Genomic DNA, 14,295 nt, shown 5'->3' on the forward strand with positions numbered 1-14,295 from the left:
TCGCTTCGCCACTGTCAACGTCTATAGCATCGTCGATGTGCATGGTGGATAACATTTTTGGGGACGTATGAGCAAATCAAGCCGTTGTTGCTTGGTTTTTCTCCAAATGCGAATATGCTGCTGTTTAGTTGCCTACATTTTACGTCCAGGAGTTCAGGTGCAATTTCTCTTTTATTCTTCCGTAGAGTACGTACTACTACGAGTCGATGATTGGCGTACATTTTGTTATCCAGTGGTATAGATGTAAAATAATTGTCCATAGTCACGTTTCTGCCTGTTTTGTCAGTCGGTCGAATCAATCGTAACACCACATTCTCTGCATCATTGGGTACTTGATATGTCCCAGTAGGCTCTTTGTCTGCATATACTAACATATTTAGCTTATACCGGTAAAACGTTCTGGCATCACGCATATATATACCTTGATGCCATATTTTGCAGGCTTGTTTGCTATAAACTGCCTGAATTTGCAACGTCCACAGAATGGTTCTTTTGCTATAAACTGCCATAATTTGCAACGTCCGCAGAATGGCTCTTAACATCTCGTCTATCGTTGTCAATGTACTGGCACTACAGCACTTCTTGCAAACATCCACAAATTCGTCAAATATTTCTGTAATAGGTGCCAGATTAACTGTTCCCTTTCTCTGAGCCCTCGTAAATTTGTCGTCAAAACCTATAGCTTGGAGAAGTGTGTGATACCTTAGTTTGCTCATCGATGCAATAAGGAAATCCTGTGCAGTCCCATCAGTGGCCCATAGCTCATCAGTATTGAGATGCTATCCTTTTTCACTCCTGCGAGATCACACCTAAGGAAGCAGATAACTCTTCAAAATATGTCTGTAGGCAGTCTCGAGCACTCTGTGAATAAGATGCTGCCATTCTGTCAAGTTCTTGGTTTGTGTATTCCACAATGCGACCAATTACACTAGCTGGAAAAAATAATTTCCAGCGTTCCAAAATTGTTTTCGAATTTTTTGCAACACCCTTCATACCTGGATCTGTGTTACAATATTTTGATGGGCAGTTTTTGATGGAGGAGCGTTTTTCTTCAACCATTCTGTTGTTCCATCCTTACCAAGAAGGGTTTCACGATCTGTGTATTGAGAAACACCTGTAGCAGAAGTATCAGATTCGCTGTGTGACTGATCTGTTGCGGTATTGATCTCTTCATGCTCAGAGGTTGCGTCAGTATCTGATGGCAGACCCTCTATGTATAGGTCGGGACACACATGTCCGGACCGTGTCCGTGCCGAGACACGTCCGAGTATCGTCCGTCACCCGGACAACGTAATACGTCTTTAAAATAAATGTAGCGGGCCCCACTTGACCGGGCCGTGCACGGGGAACGTCAACGGGCCGGACGGGATTCGCCGTGTTTAATTTTTCACGTGACGGACACGGCCTGACGGAAGAATTGCCTTGTGAGCTGTGCAACTGCGCAAGATTTTTCTGTGTGCAAAACATGGATGTGGTACGACTAATAGAAGTTCGTAAGTTCCCTGTTCTTTACGATCAGGGAAGTGAAAACTACAGGAATATCGAGTACAAAGAGTTTGAAGACAATTGCAACAGATCTAGAAGCCAAAGTTAAGATATAAACTATACAAGTTTTAATACCCGAAAGATATTTATTTACTTTTTTATTTTACAAACAGATGCTTGGGTTATGTCATCGTTATATCGCCAAGGCGACATGTACTTGCCATTCCACAGTCCCTAGTGTAGAATTCAGGAATTTTTTGAGTTGTTCTCGTACAGCAAATGCAGCATCTGTTGAACTCCCACGAATTCGAGGTAGGTTTCGAATATTTGATGATCTTCCGGATCCCTCAGCAGTTTCCTTTTGATCCATCCTCTGTTCGGGCACCCTATAACCTTCCATTTTTTGAATAAAGTTGTACAGTACACACGCAGCCGTCACAATCATTGTAAGATTATTAGGATGTCCCTGAAGGATTCTTCTAAATATTCGAAATTTCTGTTGCAATATACCAAATGCATTTTCGGATATTATTCTTGCCCGACTCAAACGATAATTAAATATAGCTTTGTCATTTGTTAAGTTTCTGCCAGGATATGGTCGCACCAAGTATGTTTTGAGAGGAAAAGCTTCATCGCCTACAATTACCATTGGAAGTTCAACATCCGTTCCGGGTAAAGTTTTACTCTTTGGGACGCTAAGCGTATTGTTTTCCAGTGACTTTCCAAGGTTTGAATTTACTAGAATGCCCCCATCAGAGTTTTTTCCGTACTCTCCCACGTCTGTTGTTGTTGTTGTTGTTGTGGTCTTCAGTCCTGAGACTGGTTTGATGCAGCTCTCCATGCTACTCTATCCTGTGCAAGCTTCTTCATCTCCCAGTACCTACTGCAACCTACATCCTTCTGAATCTGCTTAGTGTATTCATCTCTTGGTCTCCCCCTATGATTTTTACCCTCCACGCTGCCCTCCAATACTAAATTGGTGATCCCTTGATGCCTCAGAACATGTCCTACCAACCGATCCCTTCTTCTGGTCAAGTTGTGCCACAAACTTCTCTTCTCCCCAATCCTATTCAATACTTTCTCATTAGTTATGTGATCTACCCATCTAATCTTCAGCATTCTTCTGTAGCACCACATTTCAAAAGCTTCTATTCTCTTCTTGTCCAAACTATTTACCGTCCATGTTTCACTTCCATACATGGCTACACTCCATACAAATACTTTCAGAAATAACTTCCTGACACTTAAATCTATACTCGATGTTAACGTCTATTGCAATAAAATTATAACATGGATGAAACAGAGCAAGAAGCATAATGGAATATGTTTTTTTTTGTAATTTCAACAGAGACTTCCTGAGTTGTTTGGAGCCTGCATTGTTACGTGCTTTCCATCTAAAGATACAATGCAGTTTGGAAACTGCCAGTTTGTCCAAAACTCCTCAGCTATTAGCATCCCATTTTTCTTAGTTCGGCACAGGCATCACCTCTTCCAACAATAAATCGATAACTGCTGTAGAGGTGTCATGGACGATAGCTCCAACTGTGGATTTTCCCGACCTGTAGCCGAAGGAAATAGTTTTAAAGGAATCTCCTGTGGCAAGGAACCTAAAAAAATTGAACTGTATAAGATGAGAAATACTGTATAATCTATAAAATATTTGCAGTATTTTAAACCTTGTAATATAAATACGCGATTTAAAATATTTTTGCTACAGGTGGAATAGAGGAATGAAAAAAAAAAAAAAAAATGAGCATCTGTTCGTGACCAACTAAGGAAGACCCTGCAGAAAAGGTAAACTATTTCAGTACAAGCTGCTGTTCATCAACATAAATATAAGTATGAAGATCTGCTAAAGTTCCTGCTACCTTACATCGTAGAACGAGAAATAGTTTCCAATGTTCCTTACACGCAAGACAATAATGAGCATAAACAAGAATCAAATACAGATTCCCAAGAGGAGCAGTCTATTGCTGAAAACGAAAAAGAGTCTACACAAGAAGACATTGCAAATGAAGAATCGATCATTAAAACCCAGGGTAGTGAAACAGAGACTTTGATAGAGCGCACTCGGCATTCCCATATGTCCTCAGCTCATTCGCTTCAAATACGAACACGTTTATGAAACCACCACTGAAACGAAAATTTCAGCGTGAAGTTTAACCACAAGAATCTACATCAAGCCAGCTCATGGCTTACATTTTGGCAGAAAAAAAGCTGAAAAACAGAGAGAAATACAAAACCCAGTTGATGCTTTTCTGGCTGATATAGCACCAGCCCTAAAATCGTTGCATCCACTACTTTTTCATCGAGCTAAAAGTAGGATTTTTTCAATTGTATAAGACTTTGAACTGAAGCAGCTCATAAATGACGTATCAGTCCATCAATTCACTTAAACTGAAGCAACTCATGAATGACATATCAGTCCATCAATGCACTCCACCATCCTCCAATTCTACAGCAAAATCTGTTTCAACACCATATCCTTCACCTGTGGAAAACGAGTCAGCAGAACCTACACAGCAGCTTTTGGATCTGCAAAGGGATTCCCACAATTCGTATATAAATAACCAAAGCCATCATCCTCCAAGTTCTCCTGCATCTTCATCAGCTTCAGAAACTAATTCACTGAATAGTCCTCATTTGTTTTTCTTAGAGTAGTAGAAATTTAACTGTATTATTTACTAACTTATGCATTTATCTTTCAATTACTTAAGTAATAAAATAAAAAAGCTGTCCTTAAAACTTCTTTTTTATTTGTGTTCTGTGTACTTTTCTTTAACCTACCTTAAAAAAACAGCCAGTCGTTCTTTGGGTGAAACTCTCCAGAAAGTGTCGTTTTTTCTCAGTCTTGGTTCTACTTTCTTTAAAAGTTCACAGAAGGTGTACTGCGTCATCCTAAAATATTCATAAAACTTAGTGTCATCATCTATGAGATGAGAAAATAATGTTCGAAACTCTCCCTGTACTGGTCTTGTTTTCCAGGCACTGTGGATCCATAATTTTCTTCTTCTTGTTTGCCTTCGTTCTTTTTCCTCTTCGTCTAAAGTAAGTGCTATAAGTCCTAATTCACTATGACGAAAACTAGTGAACATGTTTTACAGCTTTCACAAACAGAAACACAGATCACCGCGTCCGAGTCATTACAAGGAACAACAAAGACACGGACGTGCCCCAGTCATGTGTGGCCCCTGCAGGAAAGGACCGGGAGCACGGCCGTCACTCGTCCGACGCTCGGCGCTGACACGGCCCGGACGTGTGTGTCCCGACCTAAAATATCCTCGTTTACTGGTTCATCTAGCGTTCTAGCCACATCAATATCTGTTCCTCCGACATGACTTCTTCCCAGAAAAGTATTTTCATATCCGACAGAGAATGTCATGTACTCTGTATTAGGAATTGCCTCATTCATTTCGTTTAACCCAGTAAAAGTACTTACTTTTCTTATAAAAGACGTAACATACACAGAATACTTTCGGGAGAAAGCAAACGAACACAGCCGCATGTTACAAGTACAAGAAACACAAAAAGTGAAGCAATGCGGTATTCCACAATAGAAGTAATTGTTACGTAAAGACTCTCGTGTTAGAGAAAAAATCCAACAATGCGCACCACTTCAAATAATGGCACAACTAGCAAGCTATTGTTGAAATTTGATTGCTGAGTCACAGATTAATTGAAGAAAGTATTTCTAGATCGTCAGTTTATTAGATTTGAAATGTGTTTGAATATTCAACTAAAATCATAAATGTTAGATTTTTTTCTAACAGTGCGAGTGATCTCTGGCTAAAATCTGTTCTCTACGTGACCACTTTCGAGAAAAATTTGACATTAATCTCATTTCTAATTATTTCCTACTTCAAAATGTTTAACATTCAGTATCAATTAGGGCATAATTTTAGATCGCCAACTTTCAGATGTCACATCCGTGATCATTTTAATAATACAAAAAAGTTTACTTTGAAGATAATCTCGAATCATGCTTACCCTGTAAGTATTAAAGTAAACATCCTGTAATATATGTAAATATTGAGTGGATTACCATCAATTCTCTGGGATACAATAAACATTTTGTCACCTATAAAATTTGCTTTTTAGCCTGACAAGTCTCAAAACTGACTAATTTATATAAAAAATAGGCAATTTTAGAGACATGCCTCGTCTGGGAAAATTTCTGCCTACGCCCCTGTCGGGGCTCTTTATTTCAATAATTCCGCCGGCCAGAGTGACCGTGCGGTTCTAGCCGCTACAGTTTGGAACCGAGCGACCGCTCCGGTCGCAGGTTCGAATCCTGGCTCGGGCATGGATGTGTGATGTCCTTAGGTTAGTTAGGTTTAATTAGTTCTAAGTTCTAGGCGACCTCAGAAGTTAAGTCGCATAGTGCTCAGAGCCATTTTTCAAAAATTCCCGTGGTAAGGCAATTTCATAATTACATCTCAGCTTGCAAAAAATGTTGGAACAAGAGAATGTGTCCGCAGCTTTTGGTCGTGCGGTGGCGTTCTCGCTTCCCGCGCCCGGGTTCGATTCCCGGCGGGGTCAGGGATTTCCTCGTGATGACTGGGTGTTGTGTGATGTCCTTAGGTTAGTTTGGTTTAAGTAGTTCTAAGTTCTAGGGGACTGATGACCATAGATGTTAAGTCCCATAGTGCTCAGAGCCATTTGAACAAGAAAATGTGTGGTGTCACCGCCAGACACCACACTTACCTTTAAATCGGCCGCGGTCCGTTAGTATACGTCGGACCCGCGTGTCGCCACTATCTGTGATTGCAGACCGAGCGCCGCCACACGGCAGGTCTAGAGAGACTTCCTAGCACTCGCCCCAGTTGTATAGCTGACTTTGCTAGGGATGGTTCACTGACAAAATACGCTCTCATTTGCCGAGACGATACTTAGCATAGCCTTCAGCTACGTCATTTGCTACGACCTAGCAAGGCGCCATTACCAGTTACTATTGAAGGTGTAAAACATGTATCGTCAAGAGCGATGTTCACTATTTACGGATTAAAGTAAAGTATTCCAACAGCTACGTCCTTTTTTGCTAAAGTCTAACTTCCTTGTCCTGTTCCAGACCTCACGCCAGCCTGCGTGAGCTAAAACGCGTGCCTTTCGGCTTCCTCTCATAGTGGGTTGGCTCTCTTGCCAATCCACAACAAAATGTATAGTAAACATCACTGAAAATAGCATGTGGCACGTTCATGTATATTTTGTTTATCGACTCTGAGGAAATTTAAGAATACTCACAGGCTAGCATACAATTTCCAATTTTGAATTATGATTAGACCGGGTCTGCGCGAACGCAGTCCCGACTACCAAAAATTATGCACCCGAGTTACCCACATTAGGGGTAATCGCAGGGGTCAGCCCAACCGAAGTGCAATGGAAGAGCCTCGTCCTGGAGGAACCGCCTTCATGATCACGGTATCCCCTGTGCCAGGTAAGTATGCCTTTATTCTGTAAAACTCTCCCATTTATCTACTTCGACAAACATATTACGATGCGAGCACGTTAGTACTGCTCACATTAGACGCAATATTTGGTAGATCATACTTTTTTTTACGCTAGTATAATAGTACTGTAATCGAAAGCCATTGTTTTATTTTGATCGAATTGGCACGTTCCTGTTTGTACCCAATTTGACAACAACCAGACTGAACCAGTACAATCTGTTCTGTCGAATTGGACCAACCAGTTCTCTACGACGACTGTAGATGGCACCCTAATCGTGGCATGAAATGTGCGCATGCGCAGACTGTAGTCTCTCTCTCTCTCTCTCTCTCTCTCTCTCTCTCTCTCTCTCCAGTCGATACAGCATCAGCTGTTAAACGAGTACGAACATGACCGTCGACGCTAGCTTCTAATAGCGCGGCTTGTGATGTTACGAAAGTACGTTAGCAAAAAATAAGACGAGAAAAAAAAAACAAGGGGGCTTCAAAAAAGGTGTTGAGGGAAGTGGGAGTGATGGAGCCTATTCTACTGTAAAGTATGCTGTGATACGCTAGAAGAATGTTGGGTGGTTATAAGGATAGTGTGATCGACTGGGGAGCAGGATTCGTACATATCATGCCGAGAATAGGGTGGCGTCTGCATTCGTCACAGTAAACTTGTCGCCCAATTTGACAGAACTGATTGTTCTGATTTGGTCTACTCGTCAAATGAGTATATAGAAGTAAAGACTAGCGTAAAAGGCAGATATGATTCACCAAATGTCACATATAACAACATACAATAACTGGTTGAGTTTCCTCATTTTGAGAGGACTGAAGGAGCGATCTGTTTTATTTGCTAAAAACATTCAACTGTCAAGATTGCATAAATAAATATTTCGACAGACTGTGCTGTGATCTTCCGGCCTTAAAAATCTGATTTTTATCCACACGACAATTTGGCATGAGGACCAACGTAAGATGAACATATTTATAGCAAAAAGATTTTATAAGATCTGACGAAACAGTTGTCGAAATTGGTTAACTTTAAATAGAGAGATATTTATGTAGCCTTGAGTGTGTGGTTCGGGCCGCGTGACAATAACGAGCAAATTAGTGATTCGTTCGCAGTCCTTAGCTGGCAAACACGTATACACTTCGGGAGCTAGTTTTTATTGTGAACGTGTAGTGGAAGATAGACTCAATGGTTACAACACAACAGGCATTCCGGAGAAAATTCAATGTGCACTGTGTTCAACAAAGGCAACAACTTTGTCGTGTTCAAGAGCTGTTGTACTAAACGATGACAGTGGTAAACGTAGAACATCATTGAATGCAGAGAGTATTGATAATGTTCGAAGATGCTAGGAGAAGTCTCCCAGGAAATCGTTGCGTCGATTGAGCCAGGAGAAAGGCCTGTCATCCGTCAAAAATCAGAGCTGCGAAGAAGATCAGCATTGCGACCATACAGAATACACGCCATGCAAGTGTTACAAGAAACAGATCATGAGAAAAGATTGCATTATTGTAGATTGTTTCAGAGGTTTCTTATTCAACTTCATTCACTCTGTAACTTGGTTTACGGTTGAGGAATCTATACATTTTACGTTGACGTCAAGTAACAACTCTCAAATTATTTACGAATGCACCATTAACCTGTAACCAGGGTGTTGGGTTCCTGGGACTCCCAGCCAGTTTCGTTTATTTTGTAATTCCCATAGGGGCCGCTATTAGGAACTGTGGTCCACAGTTCCTTTCATGCAGTAGATTCTGAGCTGTTGACAGAAGTAGTTGTTCTGCTGTAAGTGGTTTATGAGTTTCATTAGTGGAGCATGGGGTCTATGTGACCCCATTAGTGAAACTTTTTTTATTCAAAACAGTTGACATTGTTTCAGTCAAAAATAGCATATTCACAGCGACAGTTGATGAGTGTTAATGATGCCAATTTTCTGGAATGGCTGGAAGGTGCTATGAGTGATTGTGGAAGTTTGATCCAGATTTGGAAAGTGACCGTGATTCGAATTCAGAATTAGATTATGGGACCGATGACAATCACGAATATGAAGCCGAATCAGGTATTTCTTTGGTAAATTTAGAAGTAGTATGCAGTGTGCAGGAAGTGTTGCATATCAGGGCATGACAGCTCAGAATTTTTGGAAAAAATAGTTTCAAGTGGTGGTCCACGCCACCTGCCATAAATGTACATACCCGTTCCCACAATTTAATTGTCCATTTACCCGGAGTTATAGGCCCTGCTAAACTATTTGGAAAAAGTTGCTCTGAGCTAGCTGCTTGGGCTTGTATTTTTACAAATGATATTTTAGATGAAGTATTATTATGCTCAAATTAAATAATGGAGGACATAAGAAATAACTTTACAGATAACAAATATTTGGTAGCAGATTTGCTACTGTGGAGTTGAAAGCATTCCATGGCCTACTCTTTTTCACGCCTATTTTCAAAATCACATGACGAGGATTTGAACTCAATATTTGGAACTGATGGGACTGGCAGAGAGATTTTCAGCTGCACCATGTCAGAGAAAAGATTTGCAATAATTTTAGCTGCCCTCCGTTTTGACGAATCAATAACTAGACAAGAGCATACAAAAACAGGCCCAACTGCAACAATTTCTCGTGTATTTAATCTATTTATAGAAAAATATTAAGAAAATTATTCTATTAGTGACCTAAGAAAATTATTTTATTGGTGACCAAGCATGCATCAATGAAATGCTTATTGGCTTTGAAGGCAGGTGTAAATTTAGAATGTATATTCCAAATAAGCCAAGAAAATACGTTATAAAAATTCTTGCAAACAGTGATGCAAAATCTCATTTTTTGGATGGTTACATTTATGCTGGCAAAGGAAGTAATAGTAATACTTTGTCAGAAGAAGAGAAAAAATTGTCAAAACCAATGCAGGTTGACAAAATCAATCGAAGGAACCAGCCGCAATATCACGGCTGACAATTGGTTCTCATCCATTGAAGTTGTGAGGGAGTTGAGGAAAAGGGGCATTACTTATGTTGGGACTTTGAAGAAAAAGAAAAAAGAAATTCCAAAGGAATTTCTTCCCTCAAAAGCAAGGAAATATGGAAAATCAGTTTTTGGCTTTGGGGAAAATATGATTTTAGTAAACCATGTCCCTAAACCAAGAAAGGCAGTGGTTTTAGTTTCCTCGGTGCATCACAGCGCTACTGTTAATGACGAAACTGGAAAACCTGAACTAATACATTATTATAATGCCACGAGAGGAGGAATCGATGCTCTCTGATGAGAAGTGTACAATATACTAAGAAAGGCAGTGGTTTTAGTTTCCTCAGTGCATCACAGCGCTACTGTTAATGACGAAACTGGAAAACCTGAACTAATACATTATTATAATGCCACGAGAGGAGGAATAGATGCTCTCTGATGAGAAGTGTACAATATACTCCACAAACAGAAGAAGCAGAAGGTAGCTCCTTACTGTTTTTTTACACAATGTTGAATATTTCTGCTGTAAATTCATGTGATTTATTCATCATTGCCGGAAAATAGACAATTATCGAGGTTTGACTTTATTAAAAATTTGGCGAGGCAGCTGGTTGAACTGCAGTTTCAGAGGAGGGTCATCAATTTGCACATACTGCATGATCTTAGACAATTGATTGCTATAAATTAACAAATCCCAAAGCCTTCAGCGGTACCTCATAAAAGAATAAGTGGGAAGTGCCCAAGGAGCAGCGGGAGGGAAAGGTTTACTGTACTCATTGCAGTACAGCAGTATGCATGGATTGTGCCAAGAATGTCTGTGAAGACTGCCGTAATAGTGTTTGTGATTTGTGTAACAGTTTTTAAAATTATCTTTTGTCCAATTTTTTAATTTTCCTTATATAGTAAATAATAGAAATCAATCACTATATTTTATGATTTTTCATGTACTCATGTCTTAATTTTAATGTTTAATATTTTGTAATTTTAATTTTCACAGTTTTGCATTTTGTTAAATATACTTTTTTATAAAATAAAAATTTACATTTACTGTGTTCAATCTTATTTAGATACCTTTAGATATGATGTGTGGTTGTAAAAAAAAAAAATTGTTTTGATTTTAATTGAATATTAACAGGGAACATTTTAAAGTAACAAGTATCGGTGTCCCTGTGACCCCACCTTACTGGGTATGGAACAACTTATGCACCTTACTAGTTACAGATAAGGACTGGATGGGTGCTACCAATGCACCATGCAGACTGGTTAGGAAGGCATTGTGCAGACTTCGTGGACTGAAAACACTGTGTGGCATTTACAGTGATCAGCTTTTCTGATGTTGGTACCTCTGGTCGACCATTCTGGGCTGCACCCACATTTCCTGTCTTTAGAACTTGTTTGGTGCATCCTTACTATGTTGATACTTTTCTGTGAGTACATGTTGAGTCTCAACATTAATGACATGTTTGAGGCACAGGGTAACAATTTATGGAAGTGGAAGGTGGGAGGGTATTGTCACATGCTGTTCAGTAAAGATGGTGGGCCCACATTGTACGACATCGTCCTGCCCGGGACCACTGGTGCCTATAAATACCTGTTTTGCTTGTCCCATATTTCAGAGGAGGAATTAGGGGTTTCAGTATTGTTAAAAATCTTGCTCAACACTCCTTCTGTTTTGTAATTGAACAAAGGGTCTGAGCTAGGAACCTTTTGAAGGTGATTAGTATATCTGTTGATGGATGTTGTTGTGCGAGTTCTCTTCTGTTTAAGGCTCACCATGCTACAGTTTTCTAGTGAAAGGCACCTGGAAAGGGGGGGGGGGAGATTGATTACTGCTTCTGCTGCATTTGATATCACAGTAGTGATATAACAGAGAATGACTTCACTTCTCTTGTGAGAGGATATGAGTGTTAGAGGAAATGGTGAAGTTAGGGAAACTGAAATTTTTTTAAATTTCAGCATCGAGGGCTTCAATTGCTTTCAGCGAGTGTGCAGAGATAACACTACATTTTTTTATAACCTGCTCCTCCTATAAGCAGCTATACTATAGGTTCTCCTTCACAGGAATGTTGATTCAGAAGAATGAGAATGTCGATATGCAATAAATGTATCCTTGGAGAGCTCTAAGAATGGGTCTTCCAAGGACATCTTCGTAAATTTATATTTTTCGCCTTTCTACACATCATTTTAAACAATGAATCACCAATGTGTGTGACTGTAACCATTTCCTGAATTGATGATGAGGGACACTAGTCTTAGTTTCAAAGAAACTGTGGCATTTCTGGCCCTCACATTTGATTTAAAGCTTATCTGGTTGCCACACCTTATTAGTGACGTGAAGGGGTCCCTGAAAACATGAAGTGTCTTAAAATGTGTTAGCAATAGTTCAGTGACCACACCAAAGCTGTCTGGTCCAGTTTTTCAGAGCCTTTCTGTGATCTTGATTATATTATGGATGTTTGGTTTATAAGCCTACAAGACTGTCCTGTTCAAAAAACTTTTGTGGTGCCCAATGATAGAATGGACACTGGAACGTTTAGAATTGACCCATACCATCCCTGTATTTTGAGACTGGTGAGCCACCACTCAACACCAGGCAGACTCCTCATGGTGCAACAAGGTTATAAATCCATCTCCTTGTCACAGACACCTGCATACCACATCATTTTTGCGTGTCCACCAGTGGAATGGCTTCTTAATAATCAAGTGTAACAAACCCTTTTGATATCTGTGTGAAGGACTATCTTGTACAGATGTTTATTTCTGGTTTTAAGGTTTTATGCTAAGGTGATTTTTAAGTTTTATACAAAGGTCAGAAGGAAGGAGATGGGGGTTTAACATCCCATTGACAGTGAGGTCATTAGAAACAGAGCACAAGCTCAGATTGCTTAAAGAGTGGGGTAGGAAACTGGCTGTGTCCTTTCAAAGGAACTATTCCTGCATTTGCCTGGATCAGTTAAGGGAGATCACAGAAAACCTTAATGAGTATGGTCAGATGTGGATTTGAACCTTCGTCCTCCCAAATGCAAGTCCTATGTGCCAATCACTGTGTCACCTCATTCAGTGCACCAAGGTTGGATCAGAGCTCCATCTCGCCTCATAAAGATGTGCAGAATTTATGTAAGATATGACAAATTTTAATGTGGGTGCATGCCATATTGACCTTTTATAGTACACACTAATGATTCAGGGCAAGGAGGCTTCCTTCACTGTTTAAATGTGTTCCCCATCCATGTCTTAGTGATCCACCTTCCCAATGACTATACTGTAGTTACTGGGTAACTACATAGTCGTGAAGGTACTGGAGTGGCTGAAGTGTGTTCAAAGCAAACCATTCTTGTCTTACAGGCATTGTATCATATGTAACTAAGTGTGGAAAATAACACAAAAGACACGGGAAACACATCTCATTCTTCAAATTGGAGGAAGTAAGGAAAATACCTCAAAGACACAGGAGAGACTTCTCTTTCTTCAAACTGGAGGGGGGAAACATACACCACTCAGCAGGGCATAAAGGAATCTGGGGAAATGAGCAAGCAGACGTTGAGTGAATAGACTGTGATGTTACTATATGCGATGGTGAATATGCTGATGCCACTAAAGCCAACCCTCTGCCAGTGACATACCTCATACCAGCACCTATGATGGTGTGAAGTACACTTAGCCACAACACGGTGTCCATTAATGGCATATTCCAGCAGGAGGATTCTCCACTCTGTGACTCCAGTGTCAAGTAAATTACTGCATGCCCAATTTTAAATGAACACATTTCATATTAGCACAAAAGGGCATAAGCAAGTTATATGGGGACATGGTCTTTATTGTAGTTGATGATGAGACAAGTTTGGTAAGATTTTAGACCAGAAGTTTTTGTACATTTCATGACATCTGGATCACCCTTAGTCCAGTGATCAGGTAGCTAACTATCTGTTGCCCTGTTTTAGGTCTTTCCACTTAATTTTCTCTTTTTAATTGAAAGTTTTAGAATGGATTGTAAACATGATTTTAGAGCCTGTATGTATGTATGTATGTATGTATGTATGGGTGGGGGTGGGTGGGACATTCATTTTAAATGAGCATGCACACACATGTATGTGTAGGTTTATTCTTCAAAGAAATTTTAAAAAAATTGCATTTTGGGACACACTATCTGTCCTGTTGTTGTTGTTGTTGTGGTGGTCTTCAGTCGTGAGACTGGTTTGATGCAGCTCTCCATGCTACTCTATCCTGTGCAAGCTTCTTCATCTCCTAGTACCTACTGCAACCTATATCCTTTTGAATCTGCTTAGTGTCTTCATCTCTTGGTCTCCCTCTACGATTATTACCCTCCACACTGCCCTCCAATGCTAAATTGGTGATCCCTTGATGCCTCAGAACATGTCCTACCAACCGATCCCTTCTAGTCAAGTTGT

The 14,295-nt window shown here is 40.0% G+C and overlaps 1 non-coding gene across 1 annotated transcript; it reads right to left on the reverse strand.

Moving 5' to 3' along the window:
- Positions 1-6,764: 6,764 nt before the first annotated feature.
- LOC124596680 lies at positions 6,765-6,927 on the reverse strand. Its single transcript, XR_006978342.1, has one exon. It is a non-coding gene; the product is annotated as a U1 spliceosomal RNA (small nuclear RNA).
- Positions 6,928-14,295: the final 7,368 nt, after the last annotated feature.

The sequence above is a fragment of the Schistocerca americana genome, chromosome 2, assembly GCF_021461395.2.
Source record: "Schistocerca americana isolate TAMUIC-IGC-003095 chromosome 2, iqSchAmer2.1, whole genome shotgun sequence".
Taxonomy (NCBI): domain Eukaryota; kingdom Metazoa; phylum Arthropoda; class Insecta; order Orthoptera; family Acrididae; genus Schistocerca; species Schistocerca americana.